The sequence below is a fragment of the Glossina fuscipes genome, unplaced genomic scaffold (genome assembly GCF_014805625.2).
Source record: "Glossina fuscipes isolate IAEA_lab_2018 unplaced genomic scaffold, Yale_Gfus_2 61313, whole genome shotgun sequence".
Classification (NCBI taxonomy): Eukaryota; Metazoa; Arthropoda; class Insecta; order Diptera; family Glossinidae; genus Glossina; species Glossina fuscipes.
Window position 1 is genome coordinate 35,013 of NW_024003531.1, and position 13,520 is coordinate 48,532.

At 35.0% G+C, this 13,520-nt stretch overlaps 1 pseudogene; it reads left to right on the forward strand.

The window, feature by feature from the left end:
* Positions 1–11,155: 11,155 nt before the first annotated feature.
* Positions 11,156–11,553, forward strand: LOC119643577 (annotated as a pseudogene).
* Positions 11,554–13,520: the final 1,967 nt, after the last annotated feature.

Consider the following 13,520-nt stretch of genomic DNA (forward strand, 5'->3'; position numbering starts at 1 on the left):
TCGTTTAGGTGATTAAAAATGATGTACAATTATACCTCCCCGTCGATGTCCTACGGCTCGAATTCGCTCTCCTCCTGGACTGTGCCTGCGTACTTAATTCTGTTGATGAGGAGACAGTCGTCGTCGGACGTGAAGCCGCGGGACCATTCCGAGGTGATAAAGTCCCTCAAATTTTCCAATATCTCTGCAATCTCCACTGATGGCCTGGTTCTTTTCCTCTCTCCGATTGTTAGCTGTCTGTTCATGTAAACGGACATCATTTGTGTAACGTTCAGAATTTAATTTTTTTATTGTGTTAGAGTAATTAAAAATCACTAATCGAAATGAACCGTTGAAGCCTGTTTAATATTTTTGTATCTGCTTCCTTCTTGTTGAAATGCTTCCTTTCGGAAGGATCTAAAAAAAAGAAAAGAAAAAAACTATAAGTAATAAATAATAAACCTCCTTGTATTTACTATATATACTATAAGGATATTTTTCCTCACCTAGACGTCCAGCCTCGGACTGCTGCCGCAGTCACCGAGACGAGCGAAAACAAATGGTGTTTTCTTCTCCGTAACGCGCGGTAAGGACACCCCCTGGTTAAATATGTATGATGAAATATATATGAAGCGAAGATGGTAAGTTGTATTTAGTTTAAGGGCACAATCCTATTAGCATTTTATAACATTTATTTAATTTTTCAAGGTCTTTCTAATGACAGTTAAGTTGTATCGAAAAAACATTAAACCGGAATCTATCGCCATTATAACACCGTATTTTTTGAATATGCCAATGTAGCAATGCCCAAAATTGGTTATGCGGAGCAATTCCAAGGACAGGTATAATTTTCATAAAATTTCACTAATGTTCGAATTAATAGTAATGTTGCTTTCGCTTAGTTTTTTTTAGAAACGCGACATCATTTTGATCTCAACAGTGAGATGAAATGAGAACTACATAAAAAACGATTTGCGCCTTGGACAAGGTTTCATCGAACACGAGAAGCAGGTTAACTTAGCAATAACTCGCGCAGGGAGCCTTGTTATAATATACGGCAACTCCTTCCTACTCATGTTCGATCCTCATTGGCGCAGGATTGTAAAGTACTGCGGCGATAATGATGCCTCCTTCGATGTGAAGGTTTGACGCTTTAATATAAAAACCAAAATTCTTTTTGAAATTATCTAAAATGTTTTTAGGATTTCCCGATTATCCCTCGAACCGTTTTTGAAAGGCTTCCTACTCCATGTGGTGAATACCGCATTAAAAACCAATGTTTCAAGAGATATTCATTGCACCAAAAAATTTGACATTTCCTAGAAACTTAAAACAAAAAAGCGACGAAGCAGCGGGAAAGCTCTAAGGAATAGCGAATAAACCAAATGTTTGTAGAGCAAGAAAGTTAGATTTTATAAATCGATTACCAATCTTTCAGTTAAAGCTATATTTGCTTGGTTACTTAATGAGTTCAATACTAATCGGTGCTGGTGTGGCCATCTATCTATCTATCTATAAATACTAATTGGCTGGATGATATATACTAGAGAAGCGAGAAATGATCATTTTATTATATTTACGTAACGCATAAAAATACCTATGTGCACATATATATATGTTTCAAGGCTCTTCAACTATTGCTATTTGCTATTTTTTCGCATTTTATTTAATTAATGACATTTAGATATATTTTTCTTTTTGCTATTCAAATACTTTATGGTTATAGCTTTTTTACGGTTTATATATAATGTATATTATTATATTTTTTTTATTTGCATGAATACATTTTTGTTTACACTTATTTTCCATCATATAATTAAATCTTTTTTTTAACGGCTTACTACTCATCAGAAAAATCGTCTTTCATTGAGGTGCATTTCAGGCCCTCTCATTTAATACTGTCAGATGACTGTGAATCGAGATAAATGCTTATTTTTTATACATTTATATATACAAGATTATATATTATATTTCAAGCACTTGTACGAATATAAGTGGTAAGAATTAGCAGAAAATTTTTCAAAATAGGAGAAAATCGAATGCCACGCCTATAAAAATTGTATAAAACTATTCAGGAGACGTACAAGGGGAGATAAATGCTTATTTTTTATACATTTATATATACAAGATTATATATTACATTTCAAGCACTTGTACGAATATAAGTGGTAAGAATTAGCAGAAAATTTTTCAAAATAGGGCAAAATCGTATGCCACGCCTATAAAAATTGTATAAAACTATTCAGGAGACGTACAAGGGGAGATAAATGTTTATTTTCTTTAAAGTTTAAATTAGATAACTTAAACTTTATTTGAGGTTATTTAAATCCAATAAGAGAAATTCGTAAAGAAAGTGATCCAAATAAAAAAAAAAGAAATTGAAAATAAGAAATTCTAAATTGACTTGGACAAGCGATTCTATATTGATAGAAATTCTAAATCAAATGATCCAAATAAGAAATAAGAAATTGAAAATAAGAAATTCTAAATTGACTTGGACAAGCGATTCTATATTGAAAGAAATTCTAAATCAAAAGTGATCCAAATAAGAAATTGAAAATAAGAAATTCTAAATCAAAAGCGATCCAAATAAGAAATTGAAAATAAGAAATTCTAAATCAAAAGTGATTCTATATTGAAACAAATTCTAAATGGACATTGACAAGAAATAAAACTCACTAGAAACCTTCTGTTGTTACTAAAAAATGGATAGTAGAAGTAGAATATTTGTCTAAATTTTATAATTTATATTGAATAGTAAGGTATTGAAATTTGAATATATAAATGATCTCAATCAAAGCTTGTGTAAAGAACTTGCTTGAATCTGTTCTGCACAGCCCAATGAATCATCTATTCCTGAAGAAAATTATTAAAAAATAAAAAAGAACGTTATAGTTGTGGTCTGATTTTCATCATGAGACTTTGAAAATTAGACCGTTTTGTTATGTATACTTCAGTTTCGTTACATGACATAGAATTTTATTCTTTGTCACTAGCATTAGACTTCTCTTCAGTTTTACCAGTAACGGCCTCTATTCCAGACGGCTGGGAACGCATTGTATATTGCGCAAATTAAAAGGTTGCATCTTTTATCCCGGGCCAAAGAAAGTTTCGAGCAAGTTTAGCATATGTTGGCCGCGACAAGCATCAAGAATAAGGTTTTATGGATAAAACTACGATTGCTGCATTACGTATACGTGATTCCCAAAAAGGACAAGGCAACAAGGCAATACAACGTTAGTCCAGGCCTTTGTCCGGCAATTGTGCTAGAAGGCCATAACCAAATCCAAACGAATGGTTGGTTTTCAAAATAAACGGTTTCGTAATACGTGTAACAGTGAAATCCGGCTGAAAAGCAATTTCAATCCGTTCGTTAATAAAACGGCGAACAATCAGCTATACTAAAACCATAACCGGTATATGGCTGATCATCTATAAATATTCCTTTTATCCAAATAGGTAATTCTCCAGAATTACAAGCCGTAAAGACGCATTTTGCCAGAAGCTGAAATGGCAAAAACGAACATATAAATCAATTTTATTCTTATTATTCATATGAGAATGTACCTTGTGTGCGACATCCACACCAACCTTACTTGGCTTTTGTGTCGCAGAACAAACGCATTCTGTTTGCAGTTCGCTTATTTCAAAGAGGAGCGGATTTAGTGAACCGGGCTTGCGATTACGTACACGAAATTACGATTGGACTGTCTTGTATATGCAAGTTGAACGTATACTCAGTTCGGAAGAGCAAAGTTTACCCTGAAATATTATCGAAGAAAATACGATTGCCATATTAGTGAAGAAATTGCCTTCAAATTAATCGTAGTCTTCAATAATATTGTAATACGTCTGCAAGCAAATTAGCTAAAGGTCTCCTATTACTTGTAATACGTGCAGAATTAAATTTCATCTCATACGTTTACACTCTTTAATATTACCCAATAAACAACTTATGTATTCCATCGTCTGCATCGGGCTACCGCAAAGTAACTTTGCCAACTAATATAGCTGAAAGGAATTGCATATATATTTTATATCTTTTATATATTTATAGAACTTTCAATGCAAGTGAAAATATAAATATATGATTGTTATAAGATGAATAAAATAAATATATGGTAAATAAACCATGTTTGCGTATAAAACAGTGTTTAGAGCAAATCATTTTTATAATAAAACTTATAAAAATATTGTAGCTGTGGTAGCCTAGACCACCCTGACGTCATCCGAATTTTGAAAATAAGGTGTTAAGGCGGCATCAAAAAATTTGTCCCGCCATGAACCATTTTCAAAGCGTATTAGTGTATTAAATTTTATCAAAATGACTCAAATGTCGCGGCCTGTAGGTTGAACACGAAATAACGACAACAAGCAGACAGACAAGCTTAGATCGGTCTAATAGAAGATGGGTCTAAATAAATTCGTTTTAATTGTTGATTACATCCGTACAATCTTAATATATCCTTGTGTCGCAAGTGGTGTCGAGTATAGTAACTTTAAATTGCGAATGAAATCCATAAATCATAATGAAAGTTAGTCAATGGATGCAGCTAAGTCTATGTAATACCATGATTAAAAGTTTCACATTAACTTATGCTTAAACGATGCGAATTTATAAATTAATTTATGAAATCAATTTATGCCGCTTGGCTGGGAAAAATCGGCCACGCTCTGAATATATCGGAAAAACATTACATGTTTCCAAACCACTATTTCGCGAAAATATGTCATATGAATAGGCGGTGATAGAGGTAAAGCAGCCGCATTTTCCATTATCTGTTGTTCAACCAATTTTTGTATTTTAAGTCCACGTACCGGTACCACAAAAATTTCCTCAAATTTCGATTTTGTATACTTAAATATTGTCAATTTCAGTTTGGGACCTCAAAGATTATATTGCAAAAATAGTTATTTTTTACTACTTTTTCAACGTTTTTTCCCAAAAACATTTGACAAGCAGTAAAAAAATAAAACCAGATACCTAATTAGAATCACAAGAAAAACTTTTTAGACAAATCAACGATTTACGATGGGTGCGATGAGATATACTTATGATATACGTTGTCCCCTTTCTTTTTTTTTTTTTTTTTGGTAGGTTGAACGGAGATGGACTAAGCCAATAGATTGTCCCCTTTCTTGGTAGCTTTCAAATGGGGTTGTAAACTGATAAGAGGGCTTCCAGAAACCACAGTTTCTAATTTAATTTCCAAACGCATAGTCGTTTGATGCAGTTCTGTTGATTCCTCGGAATCCACAGTAAATTGATTGGCCTCCTTTTGGGCGATATCACTCGTCGCTGCAGGTGATTGAGGCTTTTTCTTTTCTTCAGGTGTTGGCATCGACGGTGGTGGCGCTGTCATCCTAACATCTTTAACTTTAGTTAAGTTCATGCGGCGATCTAGAACTTTCTTCGAACGTCTCTGTTTTTTCGGGCTTATCTAATTTCTGCATATCATCATCATCGTAACTGGACATTGCGCCTACACCATGTTTCTGTTTCAGTAATCCCATTAGTTTTTATCACAAACGACATTTTAAATAATTTCACATGAATATGACGGACTTTTTCCTCTTGTTTCTTAGAAAATAACATTTTTTGCGCATAACAATGAAAATTGCCGTTAAGTAACGCTTTTTGTTTTTTTGCCTTTTCATTAGTGTTGTTAAGCTACAAATGCGTTGCCACTTCTAAGATCATAAAAATTTAATACAAAGAACGGTATAACGCATTTGCAATAGAACAAATTAAGAAGTCAATTAGGAATTTGAAAGGTTTACAATTTGACAGATTACTGCCAAAAGAGAAACTTGTGGCTTTCCTCCTCATTTATTCAATTCTTCCAACATAGCGCCTCTTATTTGTCTGTTAATAGTTTAATCACATCTTTCAATAAATTTCAAATAAATTACGTTTCTTATAATACAACATTAGTGTAAGATAAATATAAATTAGACAAATTAAACTAAGTCGTTTGCTTTAAAGGAACTTTTGCAGGTTGATGATAGCTGCAAAGTGTTCCGTTTGAAGCAGAACTGTTTTATAGAGGTTGATAAAAGCTCTACAAAATAGTTCGCAGTGAGAAAAAAAAAAGATAAAAATTTAAAGAAATAATTAAAAAAATTAATAAAAAACAAAAAAAAAAAAGACGGAACTTGCAATCTTAGTTTATAGAGTTTTATTATTATTCATTTGAAACTTACATTTAAGCTTTTTTAAGATTTCGAATTTTTATTACTTTGTAGTAATGTGTTATTTTGTAAATATTGTAAATATTTTTGGTCAATAAATGGAATTCCAAAAAAAAAAGTCTTTTTTTTTAAATTTAGCGAATAAAGTCTAAAAACACACACTTATTTCCGACATTGATTTGTGAAAAAAATTTTAAATTAAACTTGCGAATGACAACTTTAAAAACAAAATCTGGAAGTGAAATGGTTATCACAATAAACAGTTTGCGGGGCCAGCAAATGTCGTTGACGAATTTTTCTAGAATCCGCAAGGAACAAGCTGATCAATATAGACAATTTTTGGAAGTTGTGTTTACAATTTCAGGTGACAAACTCGTAGACAGTTGAAGCTATTTGTACAAGCGATATTCAATGAGCATGTCAGCCTACGATGTGGGTATACAATTAGCCAAGCTGCCGGATGAACTATCTATGCAAGTATCACATTTCGGATTCAAAATTGGCTAGAGATCTTATTCACGTTTATTGTGTTACCGCAGAATAGAAACGACGAGGCTTGTTTAAAAATTTCTGAAAAGAAAAGTATTTAACGATTTTTCGTTGAACTTTATAAGAATTTTTCCCAATGTACACCGTCATGAGGTAATTTGCTATCTAAAAATGGCGACAACCATACCAAATTGCACCGATTTCCCATAACCATTATTAGATTTTTCCTTCAACCCATATTATATGTAGCCGTTTGACGTTCATGATACGACACAGCACCCTTCAAAAAAAAAAAAATAAATAAATAACTATAGCACTCCGGTATAAATCAAAGCAATTATATTAATTTCATAAATGACTAAATAAATATTAGACTGTTAATATATGTCGGTTTTTTTAAATATAGATCGCACTATATGCTTCTACTATATATACCTATATCTATCTTAAAAATTTTTTCGTGTATTATGCTCGCCGAACTACACAATCTGCTTAGCAAACTCCTCCGCGAATATCCGGACCTGTGGCGTCCTCGCCTGGCGTCACAGAAAGGACTCTATGAAGAATTTCGGCGAAGACTTAGCGAAAAATTGAACTATAGACTAACTATCACGCGGCTTATAAGTACTCTACAAGGAATCAGAAAAGCTATAATAAAACTTGAGGAGGAGTCGTCCCATACCGTCCTCACGTCATATGCGTGGTATGCTGAAGAGCTGGGATGTGAGCAGGCAGCTAAAACGATGAAAGCACTTTTAGCACGTCAAAAAGCCGCTCGAGAGGAAACCTGTCTGGCGAAAGGAAAATTTTCTGGTTTCGAGGAGGGCGAAAAGGCTCTGACTCCATCCACCGTAGATGCGGTTATATTCGAACTAAGGCGTACGGCGCGCGAAATGCAGTTCGAAGTAAGCGCCAGACTGACCGAAGAGGACGACTTTTCACCAGCCCAGAATGACTTCGTACCGGTCTATGCCGAGAGCTACGATGGTCCGTCTACGTCTGTCCAGGCTGCAAGTCGCCGGCAGTCGCATGGCCCAAAACGCGCCCGACTGATCGAAGAGGACGACTTCGTACCGGTCCATGCCGAGGGCTGCGATAGTCCGCCTATGTCAGCCCAGTCAAAATTCGCTGGGCTGACCGAGAAATACAAAATAGTGCAGATCCATTTTGACGAGGTGTACACCAACCACGCGACGGTGTACTCGCGAGGAGATGACGAACTGCGGGGCTGCGACTATACGGACCAAAAGAAAACGAAGACAATGGAACACCATAGTGTGCCGGTCTTCGCAGCACGTAGCCTTCTCACCCCATTCAACATAGTGCTGAACGGCTATCCCCGCTTGAAAGCCCAAAAAAACATGGAATAGGCCTTAGAAGAAAACATCAAAGCGGCTGAAGAGTTGGGGCTGGACGTAAGAGCTGTCGTCTGCGACCGAAATGGGGCAAATATACAACATACCCGAAAATTTGGAAAAAACAATATATGCAATAGAAAGCAGGTAGACGGCAGCACGCACTGCATCTGGCTTTTGTTCGATTATCCGCATCTAGTAAAAGCAATTATAAATAAATTGGAAGACAAAAAAAACCATTTTAATCTGAATGTACTGTCTACAATGTCTCAAATGCGACCGAAAAATGGATCTTACTACCATCAAAACGGCTGGATGCCGGCATACAGCATGGAATGGAAGATGGCCGTTTCGATGCAGCTAATGAGCGATGCGCAGGTCGCAACTCTACAAGCGGCAATCGATAACGATGAAATGGACGATACCGACGGAAAAGCGCAAGCAGTCTGCCACTTGACCGCGAAATTTACGACCTTCGAGAACTTACAGAGCACATTTATTGGGGACCACCTAGCCGCTGACATCTGCACCACAGTCATGAACTTCGAAGCAATTATGGAAGAGCTGCTGGAGGCTTACCCTGACGAAACCATCGCGCCATACAGGGTAAGCCAAGATCTGTTGGAAAGATTTCTCAGCAACATTGCAATCAGGAATAGCAACAGAAAGTGTCGATCATCCATAGATATAATGGCGCTGATCGAAAGACTAAGGACCGTACAGGAGGAGTGTTGGTCAGACGCAGTCGAAGAGAACAATGATTACCTGCACATCGAAAAACTGCTCTACGACCTGGAAGCGCCGGCCAATGAAGAAGACGAGTTTGTACCGTTCGGCCCTGACGGTGACGTATTTGAAAATCTAATCATTCAGCCGTTGAGCCGAAATCTCGAAGATTTCCCGAGGCTGCTCACAGGATGTGGTATAGCACGCTACATTCGTGAGCAGCTACAATGCGAGGAATGTTTACAAGACTTCACGCTCAACCAAGACGCCTTCTGCTATTTGAAACAAGGTCGCAAGGTTTCCAGAAATAAGCTGAATAGCTTAATATGAACCTCAAAATATCTAAAACCAGCCTTTCCAACAGAAGATGCCCATGGAGCTTTTCGAAGAGGGTACGAAATCTTCTACGCGACCATGAGACAGTGCATGACCGCAAAGAATATAGAGATGCGTCTACAAGCAACAATAGTGAGACAAATTCCCTTTTTCCGAAGACCAGGGTTATGCAGCAGAAGTGAGGCACACCGGAGAAATTTGCTCGGGTTCGTGCTGATAATATTACTGAACGGAACAAATTTCAGGGAAAAAATGGACACCAACATCACGTGGTCGTAAGTTCCTCCGCGCGCCATCGCCACCCTCCTGTGTGCAAAATGCTTGAACAACAATATTCGTTGCATTCCAATGGTAAGTTTGCATTTCTCTTTACTGATTGTCATTTATAACTTTATTATTTATTTCAATTTAATTTCAGATTAATAGTATATAATTAATATATTAATGCAGACATGCCTATCGCGTGGCTATGTTAAATCGTTTGCTCTAATCTCTGATATGTCGTACATCGTGTAAAATATAACACGCATTGCGGGCGATTGTCTTGCGTAATAATGATTCGATACTTGCAGGGCATATATTGCAAGTGTGCAAAATGTTTGAGCGACAACAGTGGGATTTCAAGAATCTGTTCTATAGCTGTAAGTGCTCTGAAAAATCTATGAATCTTTTTATAATTTTACGCATTTCAATCCTATACAAATTCAAGTCTTTCATAATATTAAATATATGTAAATAAAAAATCGTCACACGTTTTGTATAAATTGTTTCCTTTTACTTTTTTAAATTGAATTTTCTTCTCATTAATCACTACAAATACAACAACGATGAATATTCTCTCTCATTTTCCATATACATGTAATGAGAAAAAGGCACCATGCCCACATTAATGAAGAATATAATTTTCTTGCTTGTCTACATTTATTCTACTTTAAACAATTTCGTGTAAGTGCACGAAATCCAATAATTTCTCTAAAGTTCATTTTTAAAGGGGAAGAACGTTTAAGGAAATTGGTAAATGAAAGCAAAAAGGAAAAGCAGCAGAAGAACGAGTGCGGCACATGCGTCAGTAAAACAAATCGTAAAAAATTTCGGTTCATGTTTATCTATTTCTAGAAATATTTCTGGATATTGTAAATAGCCAACATCTTAAATTTAGTAAAGAGTTTCTTATGACCACATATTTAAACATTTTTAACCTTGTTCTTTGAATCCTCTTATATAAATGTCTGTTTCCCACCATTCATTTGTTTTATATAAGATATTTTTGCATGTATTAGAATTGCTATCGGCCTCAATAGCCGCGTTGTCGTAATCGCGTTGTTGTAAATCCATGAAATGCTTATATACTTGTAAATCTTTGCAGCAGTGTAAACTCGTCAAACTTGTATTGCCTTTATGTAATAAATGAATCTGTACATCTTTACAGCTTGGAGGCAAAGTACAAAACTCCTTAGGAATCATATCAACCTTCGCATTTGAGATCGTCTTTAAATCTATTATTTGTTTCGAAATTTCCAGTTCTAAATATATATTAGTAGGATTTAGGTTAGACGAAAAGATTGTATAAAGATCCGGATGAGTTAGCAACGAACTATAAAAACAAACAATAATAATAATAATGTTGGTTTGTTATACGAGCCTACCTACAGTAACGTTTGGTTTAAATTTCCGATAGCCATGGCATTTTGTTCATGAGAGTGGTTACTTGAAATTGCCTCTGTTGGTATGTGTATTGGGTATGCTTCTTTCGGTGTATATGTAGTAGAACCAAACAAAAACCTCAAACTTTTAATGCATTTACTTTTAAACGCGTTGCGTACTAACTGAAAACATTCGACGGAATAGTCTTGAGAATCACTTTGTTTTGATAAAAATGAATTTTTAAAGGTGATCAATGTCTGCAATTTTTCATATTTCTCAGTGTATTTTTGATTTCCATCTATTTTATAGGCGAACTTTTCGGTTGATGAGTTTTTACATAAAAATCGTAATGTATCCAGTTTGGAATTATTGCGTGACAATTTGAGTTTATATTTGAAGAGATTACGAGCTTCAATGATCGATTTAATCAACGAAGGAGTAGTACACAAAATTTCACACAAGAAGAAAAGCGAGCCATAATGCATTGGAACGCAAAAGACGTGATCACATCAAAGAAAGCTTCACTAATTTGCGAGAAGCAGTGCCATCACTAAAAGGAAAAAAGGCGAGTCGAGCTCAGATTTTAAAGAAAACTACCGATTGCATACAAAATATGAGACGAAAAATTCAGGCTAATCAAAAAGACGTGAATGATCTTAGACATCAAATTGCTATTTTGGAAGAGGAGGTACGCCTTTTGGAATCTGCTAAAAATGGAAGCGAGATTGATGCCAGCAGTTACCATCAACTAATTAATTGTGATGACTCGGATGGTGATGAGCAAGACGTTAGTCGCCGCAGCAAAAAGATGAAAACTTCGTACCAGACATAGTCAATGAGTCAGCACAATTCTATTGAAAAAAAAAAAATTATTTTTGAATAAAGCGTTCGAGGTTGGTGTACATAAAAATGAAACCGTCCGCACGCACAACTTTCAAATATGTACAGAAAAGCACAAGGAATTTGTTGATAGTGTTGGTATCGAGCTTCAAAAGTTTTGTACGATTTGCGTATGCAGATGTATTCGCTCGGAAGAGAACAGCTGACTAACAAGAAAAGAGATTATTCAAAGCATTTTTATTTCTTTAACCTCGTGCTAAATAACCGCTTCTGTGAAAACAAATTTTCATATGATAAAAAAGTTTAACTTCAAACTTCATTGTGAAAATTATATATAAGGGTTCTAATGGAAAATAAGTTTAAATGATTTACGTAGTGACTTAATTGTCCGACGACAGCTTATACATCAACGTTTGTGTGACGGACTTGTGCAGCAATTATATTAAAATTCTGCCAATGAAGTAATATAGGCTTTCCAGCGCAGTAATTCGAACCGTTTAAACACAAATTTCATTCGTGGAATGGGAACAAGGCGTTCTCCGAGTCTCATCGAAGCTACCTCGGTACCTTTACTGTACTTCCCATATGGAGGTATGAGTGAAGTGAGATTTAAAGCTTTAGAAAAAACCAGCGCACCTAAAAAATAATCTGCCGGTTGCCAAATCGACCTAATAAAGGGACAACAGTTTAAATTTATAATATGTAAAATTAAGTATAATACCACTCACCCATACAGGCACAAAATATTGGACACTAAACCTACTTTCCATATACCATAAAATTTTATCTTACAGTTTTCCACACCACCTTAAGGTTCCATAATTGGCGTGTTGCCAATTGTTTTAAATGGCTGGCTCCCCTGTAAGCTAGCATAATTGTTTAACTTAACTTATATAATAATAACAATAAACTTACCCGCTTATCAAAAGAGTGATGTAATACAATAATTTAAAATATCAATTACTTACATAAATTAATAATATAAAATGTATCTTAAATAAATAATGTATGTAAATAATGCAGAATACCTGCTTATGGGGCGGTGTGTTCTTGATATCCGCAATGGAAAAATTTTTTGATTGCCGAATTTTCTAGAAAATGATGACCACGTGTAACGTCCGCGAACAGATTTAGGGTGTCGGTCGGTCCGTGTCAGCCGAAAAGATTGCAATAACGGCATCCCGTTATGCAAAATCGCATGATTTTGCGGTACATTTCCTTTTTTTGGAAGAGTAGCGGCTAGCCGCTAGCAACATAAAGAAGAAAAAAAAAAGGAAAAGAGAAAAACCATGCGAATAATATGAGTCAGTTGAGTTTGAGCCGAGAATTGAATTGGTTGTGATCGCACAACGTAAAACCGCGGAGAAATTTTATTCAATTTCTATAGACATTTCTCTAAGGAAGAATAATTTAATAATGTGGTTGAGTTGAGTTTAGAGGAGTGAAGTGGAGAGTTGAGTGTGTCGGTTGAATGTACCAAGCAAAGCGCATCGCATTCGTGTATGAATATATTATTTTAAATATCATTGACGAAATGCGTACGAAAGCAAAAAAAAAATAAAAATAAATAAAACAAAAATATGTCTCTGTAAATAACATAAAATTATGAAAATTTTGCATAAAGAATACTTCTATTACGATAGCTTTTGCGAAATAATATACATGAGGATTAAATTGTTAATTTTACAATATTTAAAAAGAAAGAGAATTATTATAAAGAGATATTAACATTAATATATAAGTCAAAATTGGCAGTCAACCTGCCTGCATCAGTTAAGTTAGAGAAATTTAAACATGAGACGAGAAGTTTTTTTGGATTATTTTGCTTTGTTTTTTCTGAAAAAAAAGGTGATATTAAAGAGTATGTGTTGTTTATTTTCTTTACTTTGCCTTCATTGAGCAAATAATGCAATTATAATGAAATAGAAGCAAAAAAACGTTGGAGAAGTACAATTTAAT